The sequence below is a fragment of the Aricia agestis genome, chromosome 15 (genome assembly GCF_905147365.1).
Source record: "Aricia agestis chromosome 15, ilAriAges1.1, whole genome shotgun sequence".
NCBI lineage: Eukaryota > Metazoa > Arthropoda > Insecta > Lepidoptera > Lycaenidae > Aricia > Aricia agestis.
The window spans coordinates 12,936,085-12,946,264 of record NC_056420.1 but is presented as its reverse complement, the minus strand read 5'-3'; the positions used below and the strand labels follow the sequence as shown (position 1 = coordinate 12,946,264).

The 10,180-nt window shown below is 38.3% G+C and overlaps 1 protein-coding gene across 1 annotated transcript in view; it reads left to right on the top strand.

The window, feature by feature from the left end:
• Positions 1-8,474: 8,474 nt before the first annotated feature.
• LOC121734321 overlaps positions 8,475-10,180 on the top strand; it is a 112,464-nt gene continuing 110,758 nt past the window's right edge. The window contains exon 1 of the mRNA XM_042124852.1: positions 8,475-8,616. The gene's annotated coding sequence lies outside the window, so the exon portion shown is untranslated. The remainder of the gene's footprint in view (positions 8,617-10,180) is intronic.

Sequence of the window (10,180 nt, the reverse complement as noted above, 5' to 3'; positions counted from 1 at the left end):
TTTTCGTCTCAGACGGGTCCAGCGGCCCAGCACAAAGCGGAGGAGTTTCGTTCTTTGTTTAATCCAGTCCGTTTCCTATCAAATTAAAAATATGGCTTCTTTCGCTGGTTGGATCGAAAAGTAACTTGATGTATTTCTGAATTACTCATTAAAAACTGATCTTTATTTATAATAATAATCGCTCCCACACCAGTTTCGGTGACGGTGGCCGGTTTCATTGAAACCAGGCCAGCCACGCAGGAGTAATTTTTATAGTGCCCAAGTGTGTACGCAGTACTCCTTTACTCTCATAACCCAGCGGGACGGAATACCGACACGACCGGCGAGAGATCAGGCGCAGGACCGACTTCTTACATGCCCATCCGACGCGTGGATTACTTGTCAGACAATCAGGTGATCAGCCTGCATTGTCCTAACCAAACTTGGAAATAACATGTTTGAAACGCGGGAATCGAACCCATGACCTCCGAGCCAAGAGCCGCACTCTATACCATTAGACCACGGAGGCGTTAAATCTTTATTTACTACTCATGATACACATTGAATTGACTAGTCGCTTGCGATATCCGGCTATTTATTCTAAATTTAAAATTTTGAAATGGCTCATTTAAAAATGCATCGCAACGCCTCGCGACGTTTGTGGACCGATCCTAAATAATGAAATATTCGGAAGTTTGCAGACAAATTCGCCAGCTTAGTTCATGGAAAGACCGGGAAATATGCCCTTTGTATAGACGAGTCCACTTTGTCAGACGAATCCAATGACATGCGGCTGTAAAGCGTTTGATGTAAACATCCCTTTCAATACGCGTCCAGTTGTTGAAATGTGTAATAGTTCAGTTTGGAATGTCATTGTTACAGTTAAAACTAGTTTATAGATAGAACGCGTTTTTCCTAGTTAGAACTAGTTTTTACTTAATGCCTTTGTTTTTTTTTTTTTTTTTTTTTATGAAATAAGGGGGCAAACGAGCAAACGGGTCACCTGATGGAAAGCAACTTCCGTCGCCCATGGACACTCGCAGCATCAGAAGAGCTGCAGGTGCGTTGCCGACCTTTTAAGAGGGAATAGGGTAATACTGAAGGGTAGGGATGGGAAGGGAAGGGAATAGGGGTGGGTAGTAAAGGGAATAGGGTAGGGGATTGGGCCTCCGGTAAACTCACTCACTCGGCGAAACACAACGCAAGCGCTGTTTCACGTCGGTTTTCTGTGAGAACGTGGTATTTCTCCGGTCGAGCCGGCCCATTCGTGCCGAAGCATGGCTCTCCCACGTATTTGTTAATACTAGAATTGACTAATGTCTGAATTGAATATCAGTTAAAACTAGTTTGTGCTAGACAAAACGCGTTTTCCCGAAGCGATTCAGTTAAAACTGTTCCGACCGAGGTCAGAGTTCGTTATACTTAAGTAAATAAATAGTTTTTTTTTATGAAATAAGGGGGCAAACGAGCAAACGGGTCACCTGACCTGAGCATCAGAAGAGCTGCAGGTGCGTTGCCGGCCTTTTAACAGGGAATAGGGTAATAGGGGAGAATAGGGATGGGAAGGGAATAGGGGAGGGTAGGGAAGGGAATAGGGTAGGAGATTGGACCTCCGGTAAACTCACTCACTCGGCGAAACACAGCGCTAGCGCTGTTTCACGCCGGTTTTCTGTGAGAACGTGGTATTTCTCCGGTGGAGCCGGCCCATTCGTGCCGAAGCATGGCTCTCCCACGTATGATATCCCAATAGTAAATTTACTACAAAATATTTAAACACTAAAAAATATTTTTTAGTGTTTAAATATTTTGTAGTAAATTTTTGTGCAGGAACCTAGGTAATTACTATTTTAAGCTGAAAAATAACTCAAACATGTTAAATATTTTCGTATTAGAAAATGATTTTGGTATTACGTAAGTATGTATGAGAATTTCGATGGCACCCGGCCCCTTAAAAAGTTAATTTTTCACAGCGGATTTAACAATGTTTTGCATTTTTACTGTTTTTTAGTAAAATTATTATATTTGAAAAGTGAGTACGGTATAATGTTATTGTAATCTTACAACAAAGTGCTGGAAACATAATATTGTGCCGTTTGTCTGTAAGAAGCCTTAGATTAAGTATTATTATTATTTGGTTCCCAGTATTAAGAAGACCTAAGACTGAAAATACCTATCAATACATATTTTTAAAACTTATATCTTTTTTTTAATCCCATATTAGTTTTTCTAGTGCTAGTTTTAACTATAGCTCGATGTGACAACTAGTTTTATCTGAAAATCAAATATGTCAGTGGTAAATTCTAGTTTTAACTGATTATTTCTAGTTTTGACAAAGGCATTAAGTTATAACTAGTTTTAACTAGGGAAAACGAGTTCTAACGAAAAATGGGTTTTAACTGTAACATCATCATGTTTCAATCGTCATCATCCCTACTATTTTTTTTTATATCTATTGACGCTTCACACCACACAAATCTATTTATTAATTTATCACATGCTAACTTAAACTCAAATTAAGAAAGTTAACTTAACTAGGAGACCTAGATCCTAATTCGGAGTATAGACGACTGCGTCCTTTTTGGGTGCTTGGGAACTATTTATTAACTCCCGACAAAAAAGAGGGGTGTTATAAGTTTGACGTGTCTGTCTGTCTGTCTGTCTGTGGCATCGTAGCATCCAAACGGGTGAACCGATTTTGATCTAGTTTTTTTTGTTTGAAAGCTGATTTAATTGAGAGTGTTTTTAGCTATAGTTCATCATCATCAGCCTGCTCCGTATTAAAAAATTGCGGTTAATCTGGTTCGTGAAGGGCCGATTAGCAACTTGTCGTCGTTTGGTGGGCTTTATTGCATTATAGTTCGTGACATTTATGAATATTTACACATTAATGGAAGGTTGACCTGGTTCTGCAGCATCACCTGGTAATTTAAATGTACAGAACTTTGTGTACTGTCCAGATTACTGAATAAACGTTTATTTATTTATTTAATCAATAGGATACCCAACTCCTCACCAACTTAGAGCAATGGTTTCGTGTTTGGGCTCATTTTAATTGCGACAGCTAGTAAGGCGTAGTAACCAATAAGTTTTTGCATGCTGCTGCTGCTGCATCACCTGGATTCTATAGGAGCCGAGCTCCATAATATGAACCCAAAGTGGAGGTTTTATGTTTGGACTCTTTTTTTTTAATGAAATATAGGGGCCAACGAGCAAACGGGTCACCGGATGGAAAGCAACTTCCGTCGCCCATTGACACTCGCAGCAACAGAGGAGCTGCAAGTGCGTTGCCGGCCTTTTATGGCCCTGTATTCCCAAAAAACGGTCGATTTTCAAGATTTAAAAGTGACAGTAGACACAAAAATATAGTAATTTAAATTCTGAAAAAAATATATGTGTTAGTTAAGGATCTAACACAGTGGAATTTATATTCCATTACACAATATCATGAACTTCACTCGATCTCGGTCTCGGTCCCAGAGACAAAAATTGAAAAAAATTATGATGAAGTCAATATTTTTTACAAAATATAGGTAGTAGTCCTAATGTCGTTGCAAGTAAGGTCGAATTTCGACCATTGGGCGATCTCTAGTTTATCTAATGGTGCATTAAAAATATAGAGGGAAGTTTAGATATTTTACACAGGTAGCCACCTGAAATGTTTACAAAATACTCAGTTTTATTTATACTTTAATAATTAATAATAAAATTTAAGTAAAATTAATAATTAACCCATATGAAAAGCACATTTTTCCCTATTTTTGCTCCATAGTGGTATGGAACTCGCACTTGGCCGATTTTTTTGTTTCTGTTGTTGTTAGCCGCAATACTTACTTACTCTTATTAAACTTCTCCATAGGACAGGCCTTGCCTAGTTTGGGGGAACGTTATTTTTTTAAATGTTTGTAAAAATTATTATGGTCAATAAAGATTGTTGTATTTTTTTAAGTAATTAAAACTGTTGCCAATCATGAAATTAATACCTATTAGGGTTAGGGCCTGTTTTACCACTTGGTGATAGGTGCCGAATAGACTATCCACAACTTATTTGCCAGAATATGCTCCATACTCTGTCTGTCAAGTTAAGTTGTGGATAGCCTATCCGGCACGTATCAGGAAGCGATGAAATAGGCCTTTAGAGTAATAATTTTGTCTAAATGGCACAAGTAAGGTCAATGCAATAAGAAAGTGGAAAAAAATCTGTTACATCATTTAAAACTGTGTATGTACCGAATAAACGCTTCTTAATATAAAACTCAGCTATGGCCCGCACTGATATATTTAAGGAAATAACTATTTAAAAAATCAGTAATGTACTTCCATACTAATATTATTAATGCAAACGTATATCTGTCTGTCTGCTTGTCTATCTTTTTTATGACTGATGTACGGTTCCCGCACGACATTTTGGCGCATCGGAGTTGCGGGCGTCATCTAGTGTGAACTAATTTAAGTGTCTAAACACACACTAGACCGAAGTTACGCGGCGTAAATTCCGCATGATTACGCCCGCAATGTATTTTAAATTACCGATGACACACTATTCCGTCGTGTTCCGTCCGTATTTTGTATACTTTTGACATTGCGGGCGTAATCATGCGGAATTTACGCTGCGTAACTTCGGTCTAGTGTGTTTAGACACTTAAGCGTACGTTAAATCGATTTAACGTCGTTTTCCGTTAGTGTAGTCCCCATACTGCAAATCCGGTGACACACAAGATTCTGGCACCGCACCAAATGTTGATGGGATTGTCGTTAACGGTCAACAGTCAGTGATCACTTTAAATGGCAGTTGATACAGTTAACTAATCTAGATTAAACCTATATAGTTAAGAAAATGGATAATAATTACATTACTATAATAGCAAAATTGGTATAGTGCTTGGTAAGATTGACACTTTAACGATGTGCGTGGTGGCCGCAAAGGAAATCTTTGGACCGGGCGAGATAGCACACTCGGGCATGCCGAAGCTCACTGACGTCATTTCAGACGCTGTTCTCAGAAACTTCGATGGCGCGATGCAGGATTGTGAGGTTAACTATGGCTACCGCAATAATATAAGACTACGAGACTAAATAATATGGTTTTTATAATAACAATTCCTTATCATAATAATTACATGAATCACAAACGAAGTCAAATAACATGCTAAATAGTTAGCATGAATATTTGTTAAAACACATAGTGTACTAGGTTTCTGTATAGCTTATGTTGACAAGCAGAAAATAGAAATGGCCTAACGATTGGCCCAAAATATATATTTTTTGAGTTAAACAATGGAAATAAAACGTGTAAACAATTTTAAATGTAAGCAGGAGATTTTAGAATCGACCCAAACATTCAAATGAAGAGAAAGAAAATGAGAAACAAAGCCAAATTATGAATATTGATGATCCAAATTCACCGTGGTTAGGGAGATTGCTCACTGGATTAGAGCGACACAAAAATGTTTTGTATAGGGTGATGCCAAATTTCCATTCACAGAATTCGGTTGTCAGATCGGGAGATCTATTGACAAATTATTATTAAGGTGTTCCCTCACTGGGAGTTTCGTTTGTAATATAACGTTACAGAGTCGAGCATTACAATGCGCACCTTGTAATGATACAAAACCGAGCATTACAATGCTCACCTTGTAATGATACAGTGTGTTATATCTTGATACAACTTGTAACATCAATCAAGCTATGGAATGCTCAAATTAGAATGTAGAATGTTTCATTACATGCGAATGCTCGTCAGTCAGATAGGAGTATTGTAATGTAATGCTTAAAGACAAATCTTTAGTGTTACATTACACGTGTAATGTAAGGCTCAAAAACGAATCTTTAATAAGGGAGCACCAAATTACTGTCCAAATTACACGTGCAAAAAAATAAAATACCAATAAGTATTTTCGTATGAATTATTGTTTTTGAATGACCGATTATCTCATATCCATCGAAAAAATGTACAAAAAGATCATATTCTACTTCTTCCTTTGTCGTATGTCTCCTTTTTTAGAAAAACAAAGTAAAATATATGCGGGATTTCACGTAACTCAATTCATATAATACCATTACGGGGTTAGTTAGAATTAAAACACCTATTCTAGCAGCTTCCATATCATTAGTTCACCGATTTCAAATTAATAACGGCATCATGCTGCATGCATGCACCATGCGTCTGTAAAGCGACTTCTATAGTGGCAACCAAATAGTCACCTCGTGTGAGCAAAAGCCTTTAGGGATATGCAGACTTGCTAATACAGACAATGAAATCTCAATAAAACCCGAGCAAAGTTCGCGTTTAAAATAGAAATCGTTTTGATTTATGCGAATGTGATCCTGGCGTTTCGTATTTGGTTCAAATCGTTTTGTTAAAAATAATGGGGTTATACAGTGTACACTGTATACCTCAAAATATTTTCATCTTTCTGGATAGTGTAGTAATACTATAAATATTTTTATTTATTACAAACGTCTAGTGCAGCGGATAATGCCACTTAAAATCCAGTATTAATAAAATGACTAGTTTATTTTGACTTTTCGACAAGCCCAACCAACGATGGGTCATCTTTCTTGTCAGATAACAAACAGATGTGACAACCCTGCAGTGCTCTAACAAAACTTGAAAACAACATTTTGTAGTGAGGGAATCAAACCCATGACTTCCGAGTTAAGAGCGCCGCTCAAAGCCACGAGGCCACAAAGGCGTTAATTTTTACTATAATATTAGACAATCTATATAAATAAAAATGAATTTGAAGTTCTGTTAATTTTACTAAAACTCAAGAATCGTTGGACCGATTTGGTTAATTTTACTCTTGAAATGTGGAAGTCCAAGGAAGGTTTATATTAGGAGGAAAAATTGTAAATATCAGCAATAGTTTGAAGCTTCAGTGTCGAAATCAGCGGGCAGCGAGGCGGGAGCGGCGGCGGCGCGTTCCAATGTATAGATTTATATGGACAGGCCTCGAAAACCGAGTGATGCGCGACTATACGGCTTATCCATATAAATCTATACATTAGAATGCACCGCTGTTTTCGGAACTGAACTCTAAGGACCTGTTTCACCACTTCCTGATAAGGTGCCGGATAAGCTATCCAAGAATTATTTGACAGATGCTCCATAATCTATCTGTCATAGTCATAGTGTCATACCTTCGTGGTACTCACTATCAGATAGGTCTCATTATGTGACGTCACGTATAATTACGGGGTAAGTGGGTCAATGTCGCGATTATCTCGCGCCGTAACTTAGCCGTAATCTGCCGTGAAATATAGTTTACGTTTAACCACGTAACTAGGAAGGCAAAGACAATGGGAAATAGTTTACTACCTCTATATTTATGTGTATACTATTGTGGCGGTACCCACAATTCGCCTAACATTCCTGCATCGCGCTATCGAAGTTTCGGAGAACGGCAAGATATATACAGCGTCTGAAATGACGTCAGTGGGCTTCGGCCTGACCGAGCATGCTATCTCGCTCGGTCGGAAGATCTTCCTTTTCGGCCGCCACTAACAACGTTAAATTGGTGACCACCGACAAGAACACGCATCCTTCTGGATATCAATCATCATCAACACTCCCCGCCCCTCCGCACCACGTCAGCAGACATCAAGCATAACCGGGTCGCCTCGACCATAAGCCGCGTTGGAGGTCCGCGCCGGTCGAACCCGCGTCTGGCTTGAACGGGGCAGCCATAGGCTACAACGACCGATCAGCAAGCAGAGCACGGGTCCCTCTCCTGGTCATTGCACGCGTAGCTTCGGCCCACACCTGACAACACAAGCGCATCGAAGAATACCACAGGTCTTCGGGGGGGAGTGATGTGGCGGTACCCACAATTCGCCTAACATTCCTGCATCGCGCTATCGAAGTTTCGGAGAACGGCAAGATATATACAGCGTCTGAAATGACGTCAATGGGCTTCGGCCTGACCGAGCATGCTATCTCGCTCGGTCGGAAGATCTTCCTTTTCGGCCGCCACTAACAACGTTAAACTATGTACAGGACAATCTATGTAAGGAAAATTGTAGTTTCATGTCCGCCACTGTTATTACCAAGTTCACATTACAAAATATTTACTTTCGCCAAATATTGAACAAAAAAGAATAGTTTTATTTCTAAACAAATTTGAAACAAATATTCTTAGATTATTCCGTCCACGCGCTTACCGAGAAAAACAAAAAGAAGAAAAAATTACCTTGAATATCAATTTTCAACGAAGAAAATTGATATTTAAAAAATTGAATTGGAGGCGTTAGGCTAAGTAAGGCTAAGTAAGAAACACTGACATTTCCGGTCAAGTATCTTTCAGTCATCATACATACATAAATGAGCTAACAGACGTATATAAATATATAGATAGTTTCATAAATCGTACGAAATCAAAATCAGTCGACCTTGAAAATGTCGCAGAGGCTGATAGGAACTGAAACTTCACCAAATTAAGTTTGACGCGGACTTGCGCGTGGAGCCCCTAGCACTCCGTAGCAGTGTTACGAGATCCGTAGAGCGCTACGCACGCTTCACTTGAGTGCGGGAACTTCGAGTGAGTGAAGTGAAGTGTAAGTGTGATGCAGTGACAGTGATAATATAATAAAGTATAAACTAGTACACGCTATGTACGAGAAAAGTTTTAATTTACGCAGGTCAGTTTAATATTAAGTTTGTACGGATGAATTAAAAGTGCTTTAACTTTTAGAGGTTTTTAAAAGTTTGTCCGTTCGAAGTAAAAAGGTTGAATAAGTGAATTACTGGCCTTATAAATATTTTAGGGCCATTTCATATAACCATTTAAGCTCCTACACTTTTTAATAAAAAATGTACTGAAATGTGCTCGTAATTTTATATTAAGTAGGTTCCCACTCGTATATCTATGAATAATAAATTAAGTTACCTTACACCGTTCGCATCGTCTAGGAATATTATTTTAAGCAGACTCATTTTTAGAGCATGCTGTCCCTCACATGAAATAGGAAGACCAAAAAAGTCATTGATAAAATCAAAACTATAATGAACTAGATGATGTCCGGAACTCCGTTGCGCCAAGAAACGTTTATCTCGCGGGGACCGTACATTTTTCCGGAATAAAAAGTATCCTATGTCCTTTCTCGGGATTCAAAGTATCTCCATGCCAAATTTCAGCGAAATAGGTTCAGTGGTTTAGGCGTGAAGAGGTAACAGATAGACAAACAGACACACTTATAATATTAGTATAGATTAGATGGGTAATTGAGATCGTGAAACTGCTTTTCTCGGGTGGGTTTCGTCAATATTAATCATGATCTGGCTTGGCTTGACAGCCAAATTATGTAAGTCAATCTATGAAGACTATTTTGATCCACGTTTTGGTTGGGTTATATCAATTCAATATTAATCCTGATCAGTCGGCTTCGCTTGACATTATCCAGCAAAATATGTGAGTCTACCATATGTCTATGAAGACTATTTTGATCTACGTTTTGGTTGGGTTATATCAAGTCAATATTAGTCGTGATCTGTCGGCTTCGCTTGATATTATCCAGCCAAATTATGTAGGTCCAACTCTCTAGGAATCAATTTCTCTGATAGAATAAAGGGTGATGAGGGTTAATTTGTGGAACATTATTAATTGCCACTAAACGAAATCCGTCTTCAATGGATGTCCGTAGTGCTGGGGTTCCTAATTAGTGCTTGTATTAGTAACAGTTTTTTTTACCTAATAAAAAAAAATATTAAGCAAAGGAACGGAAATTACAAAGGTATTTTTTAGATATCAATGAAAAAAGTAACCATTTTTTGTAGCTAATTATCTCTCTGAAGTTTGGAGTGAAATATTGTTGCAAGCTATAGATATTGACATTAAATCCTTGAAATGTTGAAGTCCTTAGACGAACGAAGATCATCTTCGATCATGCTCGGTCCGCACACAATGGGTCGGCGGTCCGGATGCGGACCGCCGTCCGCCATTTGGTGACCCCTGATCTAGACCATTTATATTTCATGAAGTTACGTAAGCAATTTTGTGGAGTCCAATTAACAGAGTGATAATAGTTTTTCGATACATCTACAAAAATAAGACCTTTGCATCCGTTGTGCATTTAAGTTCATTAAATCTTCGAACGAAGTATCCACTATTTAATACATGGTATTAATTAAAAATATACAAGCACATACGGTATTTAAACAATAATTATAGTCAACCTATCCCAGTGAAATGAACAACACAACTGG